The 12,746-nt window shown below is 52.1% G+C and overlaps 1 long non-coding RNA gene across 2 annotated transcripts; it reads right to left on the bottom strand.

The window, feature by feature from the left end:
* Positions 1–9,842: 9,842 nt before the first annotated feature.
* On the bottom strand, positions 9,843–11,142 carry LOC127921472 (uncharacterized). Of its 2 annotated transcripts, none has more exons than XR_008109002.1 (3): positions 11,054–11,142; positions 10,576–10,947; positions 9,843–10,050 (listed from the first exon to the last, which is right to left on the bottom strand). It is a non-coding gene; the product is annotated as an uncharacterized LOC127921472 (long non-coding RNA). The 2 variants fall into 2 exon arrangements; XR_008109003.1 differs by having other exon boundaries at positions 10,576–10,875.
* Positions 11,143–12,746: the final 1,604 nt, after the last annotated feature.

Below are 12,746 nucleotides of genomic sequence, written 5' to 3'. Positions count from 1 at the left end.
TAGTTAATGTGGTAACAGGACTGGATCCTAGTTAATACAGGAACAGGACTGGATCCTAGTTAATGTGGTAACAGGACTGGATCCTAGTTAATACAGGAACAGGACTGGATCCTAGTTAATACAGGAACAGGACTGGATCCTAGTTAATACAGGAACAGGACTGGATCCTTAATACAGGAACAGGACTGGATCCTAGTTAATGTGGTAACAGGACTGGATCCTAGTTAATGTGGTAACAGGACTGGATCCTAGTTGGTTCTCTCCTCTCTCTGAGTCCTGTCCTGGTTCTCTCCTCTCTGCTCCTCTCTCTGAGTCCTGTCCTGGTTCTCTCCTCTCTGCTCCTCTCTCTGAGTCCTGTCCTGGTTCTCTCCTCTCTGCTCCTCTCTGAGTCCTGTCATGGTTCTCTCCTCTCTCTGAGTCCTGTCCTGGTTCTCTCCTCTCTCTGAGTCCTGTCCTGGCTCTCTCCTCTCTCTGAGTCCTGTCCTGGTTCTCTCCTCTCTCTGAGTCCTGTCCTGGGTCCTCTCCTCTCTCTGAGTCCTGTCCTGGCTCTCTCCTCTCTCTGAGTCCTGTCCTGGCTCTCTCCTCTCTCTGAGTCCTGTCCTGGCTCTCTCCTCTCTCTGAGTCCTGTCCTGGCTCTCTCCTCTCTCTGAGTCCTGTCCTGGCTCTCTCCTCTCTCTGAGTCCTGTCCTGGCTCTCTCCTCTCTCTCTGAGTCCTGTCCTGGCTCTCTCCTCTCTCTGAGTCCTGTCCTGGCTCTCTCCTCTCTCTGAGTCCTGTCCTGGCTCTCTCTGAGTCCTGTCCTGGCTCTCTCCTCTCTGAGTCCTGTCCTGGCTCTCTCCTCTCTCTGAGTCCTGTCCTGGCTCTCTCCTCTCTGAGTCCTGTCCTGGCTCTCTCCTCTCTCTGAGTCCTGTCCTGGCTCTCTCCTGAGTCCTGTCCTGGCTCTCTCCTCTCTCTGAGTCCTGTCCTGGCTCTCTCCTCTCTCTGAGTCCTGTCCTGGCTCTCTCCTCTCTCTGAGTCCTGTCCTGGCTCTCTCCTCTCTCTGAGTCCTGTCCTGGCTCTCTCCTCTCTCTGAGTCCTGTCCTGGCTCTCTCCTCTCTCTGAGTCCTGTCCTGGCTCTCTCCTCTCTCTGAGTCCTGTCCTGGCTCTCTCCTCTCTCTGAGTCCTGTCCTGGCTCTCTCCTCTCTCTGAGTCCTGTCCTGGCTCTCTCCTCTCTCTGAGTCCTGTCCTGGCTCTCTCCTCTCTCTGAGTCCTGTCCTGGCTTCTCTCCTCTCTCTGAGTCCTGTCCTGCTTCTCTCCTCTCTGAGTCCTGTCCTGCTTCTCTCCTCTCTGAGTCCTGTCCTGATTCTCTCCTCTCTGAGTCCTGTCCTGATTCACATCTGTTTCCCCTGACCCTCTCATCTCTCCTCTCTCTGAGCCCTGGCCCGGCCCTCTCATCTCTCCTCTCTCTGAGCCCTGGCCTGGCCCTCTCATCTCTCCTCTCTCAGTACATTACATAAGAGACAGCTGGGTGAAATCTGCTGCGGGCAGAAACCCAGGTCTGACAGATCCACATCTGTTTCCCCAAGACAGGAGGGGGTGGAGGGGGAGGGGAGGGGGGAGAGGAGATGGCCCTGCCTCAGTGTCTTTCTGGAGGGGTGGAGGGGAGAGGAGATGGCCCTGCCTCAGTGTCTTTCTGGAGGGGTGGGGGGGGGGGGATGGGGAGAGGAGATGGCCCTGCCTCAGTGTCTTTCTGGAGGGGTGGAGGGGGGAGGGGGGATGGGGAGAGGAGATGGCCCTGCCTCAGTGTCTTTCTGGAGGGGTGGAGGGGGGATGGGGAGAGGAGATGGCCCTGCCTCAGTGTCTTTCTGGAGGGGTGGAGGGGGAGATGGAGATGAGATGGCCCTGCCTCAGTGTCTTTCTGGAGGGGTTGGAGGGGGAGAGGAGATGGCCCTGCCTCAGTGTCATTCTGGAGGGGTGGAGGGGGGGAGAGGAGATGGCCCTGCCTCAGTGTCTTTCTGGAGGGGGGGGAGGGGGAGAGGAGATGGCCCTGCCTCAGTGTCTTTCTGGAGGGGGGAGGGGGAGAGGAGGGGAGAGGAGATGGCCCTGCCTCAGTGTCTTTCTGGAGGGGTGGAGGGGGAGGGGGAGGGGAGGGGAGGAGGGGAGAGGAGATGGCCCTGCCTCAGTGTCTTTCTGGAGGGGGAGATGGGAGGGGCCCTGCCTCAGGGGAGGGGAGGAGGGGGAGAGGAGATGGCCCTGCCTCAGTGTCTTTCTGGAGGGGGGAGGGGAGGGGAGGGGAGGAGGGGGAGAGGAGATGGCCCTGCCTCAGTGTCTTTCTGGAGGGGTGGAGGGGGGAGGGGGGGAGGGGAGAGGAGATGGCCCTGCCTCAGTGTCTTTCTGGAGGGGTGGAGGGGGGAGGGGGGGAGGGGAGAGGAGATGGCCCTGCCTCAGTGTCTTTCTGGAGGGGTGGAGGGGGAGGGGTGGAGGGGAGAGGAGATGGCCCTGCCTCAGTGTCTTTCTGGAGGGGTGGAGGGGGGAGGGGGAGAGGAGAGGGAGGCTAGGGCCTGATGCATCTGTTTCCCAAATACAGGAAGGGTTGGGGCGGTCGGCACATTGCAGGAAGTGCTCAGTGAGAGGCTCTCGGCTCACTAGCCTGGCAGCGCTATTGTGAGAATGTGTGAGAATGCCAGGTCAGCGTTTCTTACTAAGAGTGGCCACGTCACCTGCTGTCACAAATACACACCCACACACTCACCAGCATGCTAGCACACGTGTACATGTGCACAATCACACACATACACACACGCTTCACAGAGACATGCTTCCCTCCCTGCCTGCCTGCCTCACAGGGTTCGATGCAAAGGATGCTGGGGGTATACGACGTGGTGCGTTAGATGTCACCGAGGGACAGACGGTGGAGCCAATCCCCTGTCTCTATATCAGGCTACCAGGTTGACCATCACAATCCTCTGTCTCTATATCAGACTACCAGGTTGACCATCACAATCCTCTGTCTCTATATCAGGCTACCAGGTTGACCATCACAATCCCCTGTCTCTATATCAGACTACCAGGTTGACCATCACAATCCCCTGTCTCTATATCAGGCTACCAGGTTGACCATCACAATCCTCTGTCTCTATATCAGGCTACCAGGTTGACCATCACAATCCTCTGTCTCTATATCAGGCTACCAGGTTGACCATCACAATCCTCTGTCTCTATATCAGGCTACCAGGTTGACCATCACAATCCCCTGTCTCTATATCAGGCTACCAGGTTGACCATCACAATCCCCTGTCTCTATATCAGACTACCAGGTTGACCATCACAATCCTCTGTCTCTATATCAGGCTACCAGGTTGACCATCACAATCCTCTGTCTCTATATCAGGCTACCAGGTTGACCATCACAATCCTCTGTCTCTATATCAGACTACCAGGTTGACCATCACAATCCTCTGTCTCTATATCAGACTACCAGGTTGACCATCACAATCCTCTGTCTCTATATCAGGCTACCAGGTTGACCATCACAATCCTCTGTCTCTATATCAGACTACCAGGTTGACCATCACAATCCCCTGTCTCTATATCAGGCTACCAGGTTGACCATCACAATCCTCTGTCTCTATATCAGACTACCAGGTTGACCATCACAATCCTCTGTCTCTATATCAGACTACCAGGTTGACCATCACAATCCTCTGTCTCTATATCAGACTACCAGGTTGACCATCACAATCCCCTGTCTCTATATCAGGCTACCAGGTTGACCATCACAATCCTCTGTCTCTATATCAGACTACCAGGTTCACAATCTATATCAGGGTTGACCATCACAATCCCCTGTCTCTATATCAGGCTACCAGGTTGACCATCACAATCCTCTGTCTCTATATCAGACTACCAGGTTGACCATCACAATCCTCTGTCCAGGTCTATATCAGACCACCAGGTTGACCATCACAATCCCCTGTCTCTATATCAGGCTACCAGGTTGACCATCACAATCCTCTGTCTCTATATCAGACTACCAGGTTGACCATCATCAAATCCTCTGTCTCTATATCAGACTACCAGGTTGACCATCACAATCCTCTGTCTCTATATCAGACTACCAGGTTCTATATCAGACTACCAGGTTGACCATCACAATCCCCTGTCTCTATATCAGACTACCAGGTTGACCATCACAATCCTCTGTCTCTATATCAGGCTACTAATCCAGGTCTCTATATCAGGCTACCAGGTTGACCATCACAATCCCTGTCTCTATATCAGACTACCAGGTTGACCATCACAATCCTCTGTCTCTATATCAGACTACCAGGTTGACCATCACAATCCCCTGTCTCTATATCAGACTACCAGGTTGACCATCACAATCCCCTGTCTCTATATCAGACTACCAGGTTGACCATCACAATCCTCTGTCTCTATATCAGACTACCAGGTTGACCATCACAATCCCCTGTCTCTATATCAGACTACCAGGTTGACCATCACAATCCCCTGTCTCTATATCAGACTACCAGGTTGACCATCACAATCCCCTGTCTCTATATCAGACTACCAGGTTGACCATCACAATCCTCTGTCTCTAGACTACCAGGTTGACCATCACAATCCCCTGTCTCTATATCAGACTACCAGGTTGACCATCACAATCCTCTGTCTCTATATCAGACTACCAGGTTGACCATCACAATCCTCTGTCTCTATATCAGACTACCAGGTTGACCATCACAATCCTCTGTCTCTATATCAGACTACCAGGTTGACCATCACAATCCTCTGTCTCTATATCAGACTACCAGGTTGACCATCACAATCCTCTGTCTCTATATCAGACTACCAGGTTGACCATCACAATCCTCTGTCTCTATATCAGACTACCAGGTTGACCATCACAATCCTCTGTCTCTATATCAGACTACCAGGTTGACCATCACAATCCTCTGTCTCTATATCAGACTACCAGGTTGACCATCACAATCCTCTGTCTCTATATCAGACTACCAGGTTAACCATCACAATCCTCTGTCTCTATATCAGACTACCAGGTTGACCATCACAATCCTCTGTCTCTATATCAGACTACCAGGTTGACCATCACAATCCTCTGTCTCTATATCAGACTACCAGGTTGACCATCACAATCCTCTGTCTCTATATCAGACTACCAGGTTGACCATCACAATCCTCTGTCTCTATATCAGACTACCAGGTTGACCATCACAATCCTCTGTCTCTATATCAGACTACCAGGTTGACCATCACAATCCTCTGTCTCTATATCAGACTACCAGGTTGACCATCACAATCCTCTGTCTCTATATCAGACTACCAGGTTGACCATCACAATCCTCTGTCTCTATATCAGACTACCAGGTTGACCATCACAATCCTCTGTCTCTATATCAGACTACCAGGTTGACCATCACAATCCCCTGTCTCTATATCAGACTACCAGGTTGACCATCACAATCCTCTGTCTCTTCAAGCGTCTGCTGGGACATTCTAAAGAGATCCATGTCCCATTGAAGATGTACTGTGGGATTCCTACCCCAGAGTATAAATGGTTGTAGTCTCTTATTCCAGTTGTGTGGAGAGGTACCTACAGCCTGAGAGATACCTATAGCCTGAGAGATACCTACAGCCTGAGAGATACCTACAGCCTGAGAGATACCTACAGCCTCCTACAGCCTGAGAGATACCTACAGCCTGAGAGATACCTACAGCCTCCTACAGCCTGAGAGCTACCTACAGCCTGAGAGATACCTACAGCCTGAGAGATACCTACAGCCTCCTACAGCCTGAGAGATACCTACAGCCTCCTACAGCCTGAGAGATACCTACAGCCTGAGAGATACCTACAGCCTGAGAGATAACTACAGCCTCCTACAGCCTGAGAGATACCTACAGCCTGAGAGATACCTACAGCCTCCTACAGCCTGAGAGCTACCTACAGCCTGAGAGATACCTACAGCCTGAGAGATACCTACAGCCTCCTACAGCCTGAGAGACACCTACAGCTGGAGAGCTACCTACAGCCTGAGAGACACCTACAACCTCCTACAGCCTGAAAGACACCTACAGCCTCCTACAGCCTGAGAGCTACATACAGCCTGAGAGATACCTACAGCCTCCTACAGCCTGAGATCTACCTACAGCCTGAGAGACACCTACAGCCTGAGAGACACCTACCAACTCCTACAGCCTGAGAAATACCTACAGCCTCCTACAGCCTGAGAGACACATACAGCCTCCTACAGCCTGAGAGATAGCTACAGCCTGAGAGCTACCTACAGCCTCCTACAGCCTGAGAGACACCTACAGCCTCCTACAACCTGAGAGGTACCTACAGCCTGAGAGCTACCTACAGCCTCCTACAGCCCGAGAAACACCTACAGCCTGAGAGATACCTACAGCCTCCTACAGCCTGGGAGACACCTACAGCCTGAGAGCTACCTACAGCCTGAGAGATACCTACAGCCTCCTACAGCCTGAGAGACACCTACAGCCTCCTACAGCCTGAGAGATACCTACAGCCTCCTACAGCCTGGGAGACACCTACAGCCTGAGAGATACCTACAGCCTCCTACAGCCTGAGAGACACCTACAGCCTCCTACAGCCTGAGAGACACCTACAGCCTCCTACAGCCTGAGAGACACCTACAGCCTCCTACAGCCTGAGAGACACCTACAGCCTCCTACAGCCTGGGAGACACCTACAGCCTCCTACAGCCTGAGAGACACCTACAGCCTCCTACAGCCTGGGAGACACCTACAGCCTCCTACAGCCTGGGAGACACCTACAGCCTCCTACAACCTGAGAGACACCTACAGCCTCCTACAACCTGAGAGACACCTACAGCCTCCTACAGCCTGGGAGACACCTACAGCCTCCTACAGCCTGAGAGACACCTACAGCCTCCTACAGCCTGAGAGACACCTACAGCCTCCTACAACCTGGGAGACACCTACAGCCTCCTACAGCCTGAGAGACACCTACAGCCTCCTACAGCCTGGGAGACACCTACAGCATCCTACAGCCTGAGAGACACTTACAGCCGGAGAGATACCTACAGCCTGAGAGACACCTACAGCCTCCTACAACCTGAGAGACACCTACAGCCTCCTACAGCCTGGGAGACACCTACAGCCTCCTACAGCCTGAGAGACACCTACAGCCTCCTACAGCCTGAGAGACACCTACAGCCTCCTACAGCCTGGGAGACACCTACAGCCTGAGAGACACCTACAGCCTCCTACAACCTGAGAGACACCTACAGCCTCCTGAGCCTGAGTGATACCTACAGCCTGAGAGACACCTACAGCCAACCTGACCTACCACCAGAGGGAGTCCACCAGCCTCCTACAGCCTCCCTACAGCCTGAGAGACACCTACAGCCTCCTACAGCCTGGGAGACACCTCTACAGCCTCCTACAACCTGGGAGACACCTACAGCCCTACAACCTGGGAGACACCTACAGCCTCCTACAGCCTGGGAGACACTTACAGCCTGAGAGATACCTACAGCCTGAGAGACACCTACAGCCTCCTACAACCTGAGAGACACCTACAGCCTCCTACAGCCTGGGAGACACCTACAGCCTCCTACAGCCTGAGAGACACCTACAGCCTCCTACAGCCTGAGAGACACCTACAGCCTCCTACAGCCTGAGAGACACCTACAGCCTCCTTCAGCCTGAGAGACACCTACAGCCTCCTACAGCCTGAGAGACACCTACAGCCTGAGAGACACCTACAGCCTCCTACAGCCTGAGAGACACCTACAGCCTCCTACAGCCTGAGAGACACCTACAGCCTGAGAGACACCTACAGCCTCCTACAGCCTGAGAGACACCTACAGCCTCCAGCCTGAGAGACACCTACAGCCTCCTAGTGAGAGACACCTACCTCCTACAGCCTGAGAGACACCTACAGCCTCCTACAGCCTGAGAGACACCTACAGCCTCCTACAACCTGAGAGACACCTACAGCCTCCTACAGCCTGCCTGGAGAGATACCTACAGCCTCCTACAGCCTGAGAGACACCTACAGCCTGGGAGACACCTACAGCCTGAGAGATACCTACAGCCTGAGAGCCTGACACCTACAGCCTCCTACAGCCTGAGAGACACCTACAGCCTCCTACAGCCTGAGAGACACCTACAGCCTCCTACAGCCTGAGAGACACCTACAGCCTGGGAGACTACAGCCTGAGGAGACACCTACAGCCTCCTACAGCCTGGGAGACACCTACAGCCTCCTACAGCCTGAGAGACACCTACAGCCTCCTACAGCCTGGGAGACCCCTCCTACAGCCTCCTACAGCCTGAGAGACACCTACAGCCTCCTACAGCCTGGGAGACACCTACAGCCTGAGACACAAGCCTGAGAGACACCTACAGCCTCCTACAACCTGAGAGACACCTACAGCCTCCTACAGCCTGGGAGACACCTACAGCCTCCTACAGCCTGAGAGACACCTACAGCCTCCTACAGCCTGAGAGACACCTACAGCCTCCTACAGCCTGGGAGACACCTACAGCCTCCTACAGCCTGAGAGACACCTACAGCCTCCCTACAGCCTGGGAGACACCTACAGCCTCCTACAGCCTGAGAGACACCTACAGCCTCCTACAGCCTGAGAGACACCTACAGCCTCCTACAGCCTGGGAGACACCTACAGCCTCCTACAGCCTGGGAGACACCTACAGCCTCCTACAGCCTGGGAGACACCTACAGCCTCCTACAGCCTGAGAGACACCTACAGCCTCCTACAACCTGAGAGAGACACCTACAGCCTCCTACAGCCTGAGAGACACCTACAGCCTCCTACAGCCTGAGACACCATCGAGAGCATCCTGACCGGTGGCGTCACCCCTGGTATGGCAACTGCTCTGCACACTGACCGTAAGCCACTACAGAGGGTAGTCCATAACCCCAGTACATCACTGGGGCCAAGCTTCCTGCCATCCAGGACCAATATAACTGTGTCAGAGGAAGGCCCTAAAACAATCCAGAGACTCCAGTCACCCCTGAGTCATAGACTGTTCTCTCTGCTTCCGCACAGCAAGCGGTACCGGAGCGCCAAGTCTAGGTCCAAGAGGCTCTTAACAGCTTCTACCCCCAAGCCATAAGACTCCTGAACAATTAATCAAATGTCCACCCAGACTATTACATTGACCCCCCTCCATTTGTTTTTAACACTGCTGCAACTCACTGACTTATTATCTATGCATAGTCACTTCCCCCCCTACAAGTACAAATGACCTCTAACCTGTACCTCTAACTCCACACTGTACTGGTACCTCCTGTACATAACCTCCACACTGACTCAGTACCGTACCTCCTGTACATAACCTCCACACTGACTCAGTACCGGTACCTCCTGTACATAACCTCCACACTGACTCGGTACCGGTACCTCCTGTACATAACCTCCACACTGACTCGGTACCTCCTGCACATAACCTCCTGTACATAACCTCCACACTGACTCGGTACCTCCTGTATATAACCTCCACACTGACTCGGTACCTCCTGTATATAACCTCCACACTGACTCGGTACCTCCTGTATATAGCCTCCACATTGACTCGGTACCGGTACCTCCTGTATATAACCTCCACACTGACTCGGTACCTCCTGTATATAACCTCCACATTGACTCGGTACCACCTGTATATAACCTCCACACTGACTCGGTACCTCCTGTATATAACCTCCACACTGACCCGGTACCTCCTGTATATAACCTCCACACTGACTCTGTACCTCCTGTATATATAACCTCCACACTGACTCTGTACCGGTACCCGGTCCTGTATATAACCTCCACACTGACCCGGTACCTCCTGTATATAACCTCCACACTGACTCTGTACCGGTACCTCCTGTATATAACCTCCACACTGACTCTGTACCGGTACCTCCTGTATATAACCTCCACACTGACTCTGTACCGGTACCTCCTGTATATAACCTCCACACTGACTCTGTACCGGTACCTCCTGTATATAACCTCCACACTGACTCTGTACCGGTACCTCCTGTATATAACCTCCACACTGACTCTGTACCGGTCCTCCTGTATATAACCTCCACACTGACTCTGGTACCTCCTGTATATAACCTCCACACTGACTCTGTACCGGTACCTCCTGTATATAACCTCCACACTGACTCTGTACCTCCTCCTGTATATAACCTCCACACTGACTCTGTACCGGTACCTCCTGTATATAACCTCCACACTGACTCTGTACCGTACCTCCTGTATATAACCTCCACACTGACTCTGTACCTCCTGTATATAACCTCCACACTGACTCCTGTATATAACCTCCACACTGACTACCTCCTGTATATAACCTCCACACTGACTCCTCCTGTATAACCTCCACACTGACTCTGTACCTCCTGTATATAACCTCCACACTGACTCTGTACCGGTACCTCCTGTATATAACCTCCACACTGACTCTGTACCGGTACCTCCTGTATATAACCTCCACACTGACTCTGTACCGGTACCTCCTGTATATAACCTCCACACTGACTCTGTACCGTACCTCCTGTATATAACCTCCACACTGACTCTGTACCGGTACCTCCTGTATATAACCTCCACACTGACCCGGTACCTCCTGTATATAACCTCCACACTGACTCTGTACCGGTACCTCCTGTATATAACCTCCACACTGACTCTGTACCGGTACCTCCTGTATATAACCTCCACACTGACTCTGTACCGGTACCTCCTGTATATAACCTCCACACTGACTCTGTACCGGTACCTCCTGTATATAACCTCCACACTGACTCTGTACCGGTACCTCCTGTATATAACCTCCACACTGACCCGGTACCTCCTGTATATAACCTCCACACTGACTCTGTACCGGTACCTCCTGTATATAACCTCCACACTGACCCGGTACCTCCTGTATATAACCTCCACACTGACTCTGTACCGGTACCTCCTGTATATAACCTCCACACTGACTCGGTACCTCCTGTATATAACCTCCACATTGACTCCGGTACCTCCTGTATATAACCTCCACACTGACCCGGTACCTCCTGTATATAACCTCCACACTGACTCTGTACCGGTACCTCCTGTATATAACCTCCACACTGACCCGGTACCTCCTGTATATAACCTCCACACTGACTCCGGTACCTCCTGTATAAAGCATCGTTACTGTTGTGTTATTATGTTACTTCATATTATTTTTACTTTAGATTATTTGGTAAATATTTTCTTAACTCTTTCTTGAACCGCACTGTTGGTTTAAGGGCTTGTTAAGTGAGCATTTCACGGTAAAGTTCACACTTGTTGTATTCGGCGCATGTGACAAATAAAGTTTGATTTGATTCGATTTGACAACCACAACACACACCTCCCCATCACCCCCCACACACACACACACACACCTCCACCATCACACACACACACACACACCACCCCCTCACCATATGTGCTCTCTCTCCTGGTTTCATTAGCATATCTGCTATGACTCAGGGGGGGAGACAAGGAGACCGTCCTCGTTAGTAATTCATGCTGTCCTAATTACTGAGAGGTCTAATTGTCCGTGAGACTCAGGATAGCATAATGTCAGAAACTGCTTTGATAATCATTCAATTAAACAGGCTTTACGAGGAAAAAACATGTTTGTTGTTTAACGGTCGACTATTTGACATCAAAGTGGAGAAAGTGCTGAATCTGCTCAGTGTGTTCTGCAATATTAAAGACACAAATAAACGTTCTCAGGAATGTTTAGCTTTCGATAAACAGTTGATCATCAAGAAGAAAGGTTTAGTCTGACTGTAACGGTTGTCTCTCTGACGAGGAGGAGTAGTAGGAAGGATCGGAGGACCAGATGTAGCAGTTGTCTCCTCTGACGAGGAGGAGTAGTAGGAAGGATCGGAGGACCAGATGTACGGTTGTCTCCTCTGACGAGGAGGAGTAGTAGGAAGGATCGGAGGACCAGATGTAACGGTTGTCTCCTCTGACGAGGAGGAGTAGTAGGAAGGATCGGAGGACCAGATGTAACGTTGTCTCCTCTGACGAGGAGGAGTAGTAGGAAGGGTCGGAGGACCAGATGTAACGTTGTCTCCTCTGACGAGGAGGAGTAGTAGGAAGGATCGGAGGACCAGATGTAACGGTTGTCTCCTCTGACGAGGGGAGGAGTAGTAGGAAGGATCGGAGGACCAGATGTACCTCATTGTCTCCTCTGACGAGGAGGAGTAGTAGGAAGGATCGGAGGACCAGATGTACTCGGTTGTCTCCTCTGACGAGGAGGAGTAGTAGGAAGGGTCGGAGGACCAGATGTATATTTGTCTCCTCTGACGAGGAGGAGTAGTAGGAAGGATCGGAGGACCAGATGTAGCGGTTGTCTCCTCTGATAAAGGATAAAAGGAAAAGAGAACGGAGGACCAGATGTCCCGAATGGTGTCTCCTCTGACGGGAAAACAGGAGTAGTAGGAAGGATCGGAGGACCAGATGTACCAGCTGTCTCCATCCAGGCGAGAGGAGTAGTAGGAAAAAGGATCGGAGGACCAGACTCACGCCTTGTCTCACACTGAAACGAGGACATCAGTAAAGGAACGGAGGACCAGATGTGACACGGTTGTCTCTCTGACGAGTTTAGGAGTAGTAGGAAGGATCAGTGGTACAACACACTTCTTCAGAGACTAGATGTGGTACAACACACTGTCTCAACTCTGACGAAGAGGAGTAGTAGGAAG

The sequence above is a fragment of the Oncorhynchus keta genome, unplaced genomic scaffold (assembly GCF_023373465.1).
Source record: "Oncorhynchus keta strain PuntledgeMale-10-30-2019 unplaced genomic scaffold, Oket_V2 Un_contig_22521_pilon_pilon, whole genome shotgun sequence".
Taxonomy (NCBI): Eukaryota; Metazoa; Chordata; class Actinopteri; order Salmoniformes; family Salmonidae; genus Oncorhynchus; species Oncorhynchus keta.
The sequence above is the reverse complement of the archived record's forward strand: the minus strand, read 5'-3'. Positions and strand labels throughout refer to the sequence as shown.